We start from the raw sequence: 9,697 nt of genomic DNA on the forward strand, positions 1-9,697 counted from the left end.
GTGCCACTGGCAGCTGGGAAGGAAAGAAAACAAAGTCACCATGGTTTACTAGATCCCACTCCATTTCCTCCCAGAAGGTTCTGGTTGTCCTGGTCCCCTAACCTGAGAGCACCTGGGTCTCTGAGGGGAGGGGATATCCTGGGTCAGAGCCCTGGGGAGACCCCACAGTCAGGCAGAGAGTACTGCCACCATCTCAGGGATGTCCCCTGAACTGCCCTCACCTGGGAGGCAGGACAGCAGAAGGCAGAGGACCTGGGTCAGGACACTCATGTTCAAGGCAAGGCCTGCCTGAGGCTGTTTTTTGCCCTGAATCACTGAGCCGCCTATTTGTGGGGCTTCTGAAGAGCAGAAATGTGGATTCTCTGGGGAAAACATGCAAATGAGTGAGGGGTTGGGCGGGTCTGGCCGAGGCTGCCAAACCAGGGCACCTGTAGGGCACAGTGTCTCCTGGGGCTTCTCATCGGACGCGGGGTTCACGTCCAGTCCCCGAGGAGCTTCTCCCCCGTGTTTGTAAGAAGAAAGCATCTCTGACTTTTCTGATCCTTATTTGTCCACAAGGTTTAAGAGTTTGTAATTGGAATAGAGGATGCACTTTTTCAAAAAAATATAATTTATCGTCAGGTTGGCTAGCCTCCAGAGTATACACAGTGTGCTCTTGGTCTTGGGAGTACATTCTCGGGATTCATCGCTTACATCCAACACCAAGGGCTCATCCCAACAAGTGCCCTCCTCAATGCCCATCACCCATTTTTGAGGATGCACCTTCTAAGAATGAGAAGAAAAGTCAGGTGGCTAAGATTTAAGCTTTGATATGAATATATTAAAACCATCTTCTAGACATGGGTGTGAAATATTGGTTCTAGTTCATTACGTAGAATAGATATTATGGGCTACAGGGGGTGGGGGGGGAAGAGGGAGGGAAAGGGCTGATGTGATCGCAGCAAGCCCACGCTCCTCCTCTGCAGCACTGGGCAGTGGAGAAGGCTCCCTGCTTCTGAGCACCTGTTTCCATGGATGCTCTCCTTCCTTTTAATTACAATTTTTTAAAGTATGTATTTACTTTGAGAGGGAGTGGGTAAGCAAGCAGGGAGGGACAGAGAGAGAGGGAGATTGCCAAGCAGGTGCCACACTGTCGTCATGGAGCCTGATGTGGGGCTTGAACTCACGAATTGTGAGACGATGACCTGAGCCACGCATAAAGTCAGATGCTCAACTGACTGAGCCACTCAGGTTCCTGTGAATTTAATTTTAGAGGAGTGCCTGGTGGCTCCATCTGTTGAGCATCCAACTTCAGCCCAGGTCATGGTCTCACAGCTCTGTCAGCTCTGCACAGACACCTCAGAACCTGGACCCTCCTGATTCTGTGTCTCCCTCTCTCTCTAGCCCTCCACCACTCCTGCTCAGTCTCTCCTTCTCTCTCTTTCTCTCAAAAATAAATAAAAGTTAAAAAAATTTTTTAAATTTAGATATAAATGTATACAATGATATTTTAGTGTTTTGTCTGACATTTTCTGCAATATAATCATACAAAATACATGAAACTGAAAGTAGCTTCATATTTGCATGAAATTCAAAACACCTGTCGAATGCATTCTATCAGTCTCTTCAATTACAAAAAAAATAATTTCAAAATTGTGTAATGATTGTTTAGTTCAAAACTTCGTATAAAATAGTGTTCTATTCCATCAAATATGACAGTATTGAAATTTACGTTTTACTTTTTTTAAGCTTGTTTTTCTTTTTTGAGAGAGGAGGAGGGAGGAGAGGAGAGAGAGAGGGAGAGAGAGAGAGAGAAAAGGAGAGAGAGAGAGAGGGAGAGAGAGAGAGAGAGAGAGAATCCCAAGCAGGCTCCACACTCTCAGCACAGAGCCTGATGCAGGGCTTGATCTCACAAATCTTGAGGTCATGTCCTGAGCCCCAAACAAGAGTTGGATACATCAAATGTGCCTCCCTGTGTCCCTATTTCTATGCATTTTCAACAGAATATACAATTCAGATTCTTTTTCAGATAAGATTATGTGCTGTTAAACTAATGTATTTCTGTGTGGCACGAAACCTTTGTTGGCATTAGAGTACCAAATTCGTCATTTCACAAGTAATATTTAGGCTAAATGGTCTTAACATGTTACCTTTTGGAAAAAAATTCCGATCATTCCGCATCCTTCCTGTGCTACATGATGTGCATTTTGCGCTCTGCCTCTTTCAGGTTACTTTGAATGCTCAGAACCCACTTTGAAATTCCTAGAACTCCAGTTTTCTCTCGGAAAAAGGGAATCGAGACAAATAAAAACTTCTAGGATTGGGTTGTTTTGTGTGCGCGCATATGCATTTGTGTCGTTGTTGTTGTTTTACTGCAGTAGAGTTGCTACTCAACGTTACAGTGGTTTCTGGTGCACAACACAGTGATGTGACAATCTGTATGCAGGGCCAGGCCCGCCATGACTGCAGCTACCATCTGTTTCTGTACTCTGCCTTGCAGTGTCAGGTTAGAAGCCTGTACCTTCCACTCCTATTCAGCCCTTTTGCCCTCCCCCATCCCCTCCGTCTCCTTCTCCTGTGGCAACCACCAGATTGTTCTCTGTATTCATGGGTCAGTTCTGCTTTTGTTTGGTTAGTGTGTGATTTTAGTTTTTCGGATTTCATATAAATGAAATCTCTTGGCATTTTGTTATTCTCTGTCTGACTTATTTCACAGCCCATCAAACCCTCACAGTCTGTCCATGTTGTCAAAAACGGCAAGATTCCGTTCTTCTTTGTTGCTTAGTAAACTTCCATTGTGTACACAGACCACATTTCGTTTATGGGATTAGGGGCACTCATGTGCTATGAGTTTACAAAAGTCTATTTTGGTGCAGAAACACCAAACCCTTTTGGTAATCATTCTCAGCCATGTTTGCTGTGGTAATAGTGTATATGTAATGCTGTCTAAAGAACATAGAAAAAGAGAGGTTAGTGTAACTTATAAAGTAGGGGTTCAGAAAGTGGGAAAGTACAAACAATAACCCTAAAGAATACCAAATATTATTGTATCGTATTAACAATACAAAATATACCAAAAATTGTTAGCCTCAAAATGTATCCAAGTTGTGTTGTCACACATATGTCTCCATTTGCTGACTCTTCAGCTGACTCCATGTCCCTGACCCATGCACACAGGCGGGGAGGGTGTGGATGGGGTGCAGGTCCGCTCTCCCTTCCCTCGTACTGCTCAGCGGGCACATCCGTCACCTCGTCCCGGTGCGGGTCACGCTGCGCTGGGCTGGTGCAGCTGAGGGGCCGTGACACGGTCCAGAGCCCTCAGCTGCACGTGATGCCCTGACGTCTCCAGCATCTGCCTCTCGGGGCCACGGAGACTCTGCTGTGTCTGCTCCCCACTCAAGTAACACGTGTGGAGGGTGGTGACGCGCCAGACAGAGAGGTTTGTGTTCGGGGCTGAACCACGAGGCTTGTTGTACCTTGGATGCAGTAATAAACCCCGAGGTGCTCAGCCTCCACCCTGCTGATTCTCAGGGTGAAATCTGTCCCTGACTCGCTGCCACTGAACCTGTCTGGGACCCCAGAGGCCCGGTTGGAAATCAGACAGATGAGGTTGGAAATCAGATAGATGAGGAGCCCTGGAGACTGGCCTGGCTTCTGGTACCAATATAAATAGGTGTATCCATCACTGTGCAGGAGGCTCTGACTGGCCCTGCAGGACATGGAGGCCGGCTCTCCCAGGGTGACGGGCAGGTACAGAGGGGTCTGCATCAGCACACATCCCCACTGGATCCTAAAATAATGAGAGTGAAGTGAAGGTCATGCAGAAATATTATGAGCCATTTTTATAATTTAATTTATTTATATTTCAGGGTAAATCATTTTTGAGATATGATTCCTACTCTAAATATACATAATATAAGGACAGCCCAAGAATTGCAGGCACAAAGTAACCACTTTCTTGTCCAGCTTCTCACTAAAGCACTGTTCCTTGATCCTTTCAGTTTCTTCTGGAATTTCCCCTTCTGGAGGGCAGTCCCATGGGTGGGTACACAGAGTACACACGGGGAGCAGGAGTGCCCCCAGAGCTCTGCCCCCACACCCCGTGATCCTCTCTCACCCCCTCCGCCCTCACCTGGGTACCAGAGCACCAGCTGCCCCAGCAGCTGAGCAGGGAACCTCATTGTAAGAAGCAGAACTGATGAGTCCTGACAGGTGAAGCGAAGGTCAGAGCTGAGCTTTGTCAGAGGGCAGGTCCTCCCCAGGGGACAGCATGCAAATCCCCTGGTGGGTGTGGCAGAGTGGAAAGAGCCAAAGGCAGGGGAACCTCTCCTGTGAGCAAAGAACCTTCAAATGTCTTCTGTGCTTGGAGGGAAACCAACAGAGACAAATCCCTTACTGCTGAGTGGGAAGAAGGACCTAAGTGTCTGGGAAGACACAGTGCTCACAGCCCCGCCCTTCTGAGAAAGTTCCAGAGACCCTGAAGATGGGGACTTGAGTGTCCTGAGTCTGTTTCTGGCAGGTGAATTGCCATCCTGCTGGGATCCTCTCAGCTACTGTCCAGGAGGAAACAGAGCCACCCCACTCTGGCTGATCGGCAGAGTATCTCCAAACCACAGGATGAACTAGAGAGAGTTCTAGAGCCTCTGGTATCTGCTGTTTCCAGGTTAATGGTCTAGACAATTGAAAAATGGTCAAGTAATGAATTAAACTTACCCTGAGACCTCTTGAGAAGATGAAAGTGAGAAGCAGGAAAAAAAAAGAATATCTCCCAGGTAGAGAGCTAGTAGCCCTGCTGAGGAGACTAGGAAAGGAGAATTTCGTGTTTCAGGCCGTGAGTGTGCAGTTTGTGGTAACCATTTGTTACACCGTGGTGTGTAATCTGTCATTCTTCTCTTTTTCCCCCAGGATATTTATGTAGTAAATAAATAGATTGATAGATAGATAGATAGATAGATAGATAGATAGACAGATAGATAAATAGATACATATATAGATAGGCAGACAAACTTACCACATAGTACATATGAGATATGGATACTCACACAAACACAGAGGACCCCAAATCAGACTTCTTAAGGAAAGCTATTTCCAAGTGGATTAGACAATGTTTCATTTTGTAATATATCATTTTGTTAATTATTGTTTTCTTTTTGATGCTTAGCAAATTGTTTTATATATGGAGTACACAACCAGTGTGTGTCAGAGGTTTTGGGGTCCTGGTAGTTCTGTGTGAGAAGCTGAGTCTCGCACTGGTTTATGTTAGGCAGCAACAACCATGAGTCCGTGAGTTCAAAAACAGATTCTGTGTGTGTGGATAGCAAAACTGGGAAATTATTCTAATGTCTGGGTGTAACCTGTGTCTATGACTCGCCTCTTTGGATTCTGTGTGTGTCTCTCTCGGCCCCTCCATACTCAAGTATGTGTGTGTTTGTGTGTGTGTTGTGTGTGCACGAGCACATATGTGGGCATGTATATGATCTATCTTTGTTTATCACCGGCCATTGCTATAAACATTAAAACGAAAATGAAGGAAACAGTATCACATTGCCTAGTGCGACTCACAACACACCACTGAGGGTGCAGTTGTGAAGTTCTGCCAGAAGATGGCAGTGTTGTATAAGCCCACAAACCTACAAACATCTAATGGGATGATTGAGGCTTCCAGGTAACAACAGGATATTACAAGCCAGGTCAGATTTTATTGTTTTTAGAGAAAAAGTCATGGAAATGTTAGAAGAGAAAAAAGGGGCAGGTATAGAGCAGTCAAATTATTTTTTAAATAAGTGATTTATAAGTCTTACAGAGAATTTAGGTAGGGCTGTAAAATAAACCCCCTGTAAACTTATTACCCCTGTAGAAACATTTGGTCCACCTGCCCCCTTTCTATCTCTCTACCTCCAGCTCTACTTCTTAGTATATATTGATCTTCAGTGGTCAGCCTCACTTACCGGGAAAGCAAATGTACAGGATGGTGGTTGATGAGCAGCAGGACTTTTAGATGATTCTCTTTTGTAAAAACGAACGAAGGAACGAACGAATGAAAGAGAAAGAAAGAAAGAAAGAAAGAAAGAAAGAAAGAAAGAAAGAAAGAAAGAAAGAAAGAAAGGAAGGAAGGAAGGAAGGAAGGAAGGAAGGAAGGAAGGAAGAAAGAAAGAAACTAGATGTGAATGATATCCTTGTTTAAGACTCTACAAAGATTTCGCATTCCAGTTACAAACACCTTGTCACAACCTCCTAGGCCTACACCCGTGGTTCTCAGTTTTGGCCACTGTGATTGGAATCCCCTGGGGAACATTAAAAACTATTGATGCTTGGATTTGACCCCTGGAGGTTCTAATGACACTGGTCTGGGTGGTCACTGGCCACCGGGATTTTTCATGAACTCTCCGGCTCATTCCAGCGTGCTGTGACCTGAGCCCTGGCTACTGTCTGACTGCGTTTCTTACCACTCTCCCCCTCCATTTGCTCCCTCCCCAGGCCTCCTTTCTGATCTTTGTGTTGAGTCCTTTCTCCCCTCAGGAAGACCCAGTCCCTATTGCTACTGAGCCAGATGAGCCAGATGCCACCAACCCTTCCATGCCAACCCCAGATTCCATCTCTGATAGGATCCTGGCCCCTGGGGTTCTCTTTCCTATCAGGAATATGGAACATTGGCGAGCTGGGAGTTTAACATTAGAAAATTTCATCCCTGGTTGTACTTATAAACCTGTGCATCTTTAGATATCAATTACAATATTCGCGGGGCTAATATTGTCTCCACAGTGAAGATGTGTAAGTCTGAGGTATTAAAAGTCCTTCATGCAGGATCAGGACCAGAGTGAGGCTGTGCGGTCCTTGCCCCAGGCACAGAGCTTAAGGAGCTATGTATGGAGATATATGTTTATGGATATATATATCACCCATATCGGTAGCTCAGATAAAATAATATTTTAATGCAGACTTAAAAATCAAAATTTATGCCAAAAATGCATGATAAGAAATACAAGAACTGGAAGTAAAGACTGGATCTACCCTGTGGATAAAGACATGCCAGCGGGGACTGTTTGCTCTGTGGCTGCAGGACACCTGAGAGACTTTGGTGCTGTGCCCTTTCGTGGCTGGTGTTTCTCAAGCAAGGGCAGGAGGGAGTTTCAGAAGCATCAAATTTGTGATGAGAATATTTCCCAGTAAAGTGCAAATAGACCAATCGTGGGAAAAAATGCCGTGTCTCTGAAGGTTTTAAAAGAAATTGAAAAAAACTGAAGAAATGTTCCCTCAGAAAGCTGTAGGGTAGGTACTCAGAATCCTGGAGATACCCATTTTGTTGATTCTGCTATGAGGCGTGGTCAGCGAGGGTGAGAGGCAGTCAGGGGGCTTGTAATTCCAGATCATCAGGGGCACCTGGGGGGCTCAGTAGGTTAAGCAGCTGACTTAGGCTCAGGTCATGATCACAGGGCTCCTGGGTTTGATCCCCCCATCGGGCTCTATACTGACAGTGTGGAGCCTGCTTGGTATTCCCTCTCTGTCTGCCCCTTCTTGGCTTATGCTTTCTCTCAAAATAAATAAATAAACTGAAAAAAACACAGTTGGATTTTCCCTTAAATTTCTTCCTCAAGGGGAGAGACTAGGAGAGTACAGGCATGTCCCACACTGTCCCCCTAGATTTCCCATGTATGCAGTCCAGCAGTTGAGTCCTACCCCATGAGAGCTTTGAAAAATAAGAGAAGTAGTAAGAATGGTAAGGAAAGGACAGTGTGGAGGCAGAACCGAGTGCCATGCCTGGCATTCTCACAGGCTGAAGTGATGGCACCTGAGGGATGTGAAGAGTGTTATCCATCAGGATCCTCCAGAGACATAGAACCAGTGAGATATCCGTGGAGAGAGAGAATTTGAGAATTGAAGGGTGTGGGGTTGGAGAGTCCAGAATCTGTAGAGCAGGCTGGCAGGCTGGAAATTCAGGTCAGGGTTGATATTGCAGCCTTGAGTGGGGAATCTGTGGGCTGGAAACTCAGGTGGAGTTTCTACTGTTGCATCTTAAGGAAGAATCTCTTCTCCTTTGGGAAACCTCAGTCTTGCTTCTTAAAGCCTTCAAGTGATTGGACCAGGGCCCTCCCTCATTATGGAGGGTAATTTGTATTGTGCAATGTCTCCAAATTTAAAAGTTAATCACACCAAAACCTACCTTCAGGACCACATCTAAACTGGCACTGGACCACACACCTGGGCACCATAGCCTAGTTAGATGACAGGTAAAATTCACCATCACTAGGGGCAACCTGGTGGGCTGAGTGATTGGAGACCCTTTGCGAGGGCGAGGTATGGATCCCCAGCTAAGGTCTACATGATACAGAGCATCGCTGGGTCTTAGGAAATTATTCAGACCACGAAGTGGTGCAGAGCCTCATGGACACCCATAGAACGTTCGATGTGCCCCCTGACCGAGTAAGCATCAGGCATTTGTCGCACTCAGAGAAAAGACTGGAAGAGTTTCAGTAGCTGGCCTTGCAGTAGACCTGTAGCCACGAAAACCCCTTCCCTCCTTATGGTGACGCACGCTCAGTTTCTTAAAGGAATTGCATGCCCCCCACCCCCTCTCTTTCCTCTGCTGGAGGGTGAATGACAGGACTAGGAGCAGGCAACCCTGAGTGGACTTCTCAAACCATTGGATGGAAGTGAATTTTCTTTCTTTCTTTCTTTCTTTCTTTCTTTCTTTCTTTCTTTCTTTCTTTCTTTCTTTCTTTCTTTCTTCTTTCTTTTTAAATTTATTCTTGAGAGATAGAGACAGAGAATGTGAACATGAGAGGGGCAGAGGGAGGAAGACAGAGGATCCAAAGCAGGCTCAGTGCTGACAGCAGCGAGCCCAGTGTGGGCCTGGAGACAGAATGGGGGCTTGAATTCAATGAACTGTGTGATTATGATCTGAGCCAAAGTCAGATGCTCAGCTGACTGAGCCACACAGGCACCTTGGAACTGAATTTTCTTGAAAGAACCTTGAGATAGTTAATTGGCTAATTTAACATAAAATGAAAATATCGGACTCAAAATAGAATAACTAAAATTCAGGATTCAGACTTCCCTTGGCTCAAACTAGGGTCCCACTTTTCTCCCTACATGAGTAAGTCTGAGCCTGTGTCCCGTCTCTCTGGCCCTTTGCACAGCCCGTCATCTGAGCTCAAGGGCTTGTGGCTCCTTACAGATCTGCAGGATAGAAATGGCTTTAGAGTCCCAATAACTGTTGTCAGAAATTTTTAAAAACATGGGTCCAAATTCTCCATTTTCTTCTTGTGCCTTTCATTCCTGTCCCATCTCCCTGTGTCCATCTCTCCCTTCCTCCCTTCCTTCCACTGTTTGTTTATTGTTTTCCAGAATATTTTATAATTTTACCAGGATCATTGATATGAAGAGTCTATCTCAGCATTTCTAGAAACTGAACCTTTTTAACAATTTTCTGAATTTCAAATAGAAGCTCCTGAATAGATGTTGTAGTGTTTTGTCATTTTAGAACTTCTAAGCTGTTCTAAGAGTTTCTGAGCTGACTTCTGTGTTTCTAGTCTCACAGCTACAGTTTTGGTGATATTTTTGGCTCTTGAAATTTACATTAGGTACTTTCATAACCCACTGCTGAAGCAGTTTGCCTCTTTCCTCACCAGTTGCTTTGCATAGACCCCTCCAGGCCCAGACCAGCTGCTCAGGTTGGATAAAAGGGGCCTTTGCCATGTAAGCTAAGGTGCGTCGGGCA

The 9,697-nt window shown here is 45.4% G+C and overlaps 1 gene segment (V, D, J or C); it reads left to right on the forward strand.

Moving 5' to 3' along the window:
* The window catches only part of LOC115290067, a 36,310-nt gene that overhangs the window by 25,849 nt on the left and 764 nt on the right, over nucleotides 1-9,697 (forward strand).

Source organism: Suricata suricatta, chromosome 4, assembly GCF_006229205.1.
Source record: "Suricata suricatta isolate VVHF042 chromosome 4, meerkat_22Aug2017_6uvM2_HiC, whole genome shotgun sequence".
NCBI classification, from domain to species: domain Eukaryota; kingdom Metazoa; phylum Chordata; class Mammalia; order Carnivora; family Herpestidae; genus Suricata; species Suricata suricatta.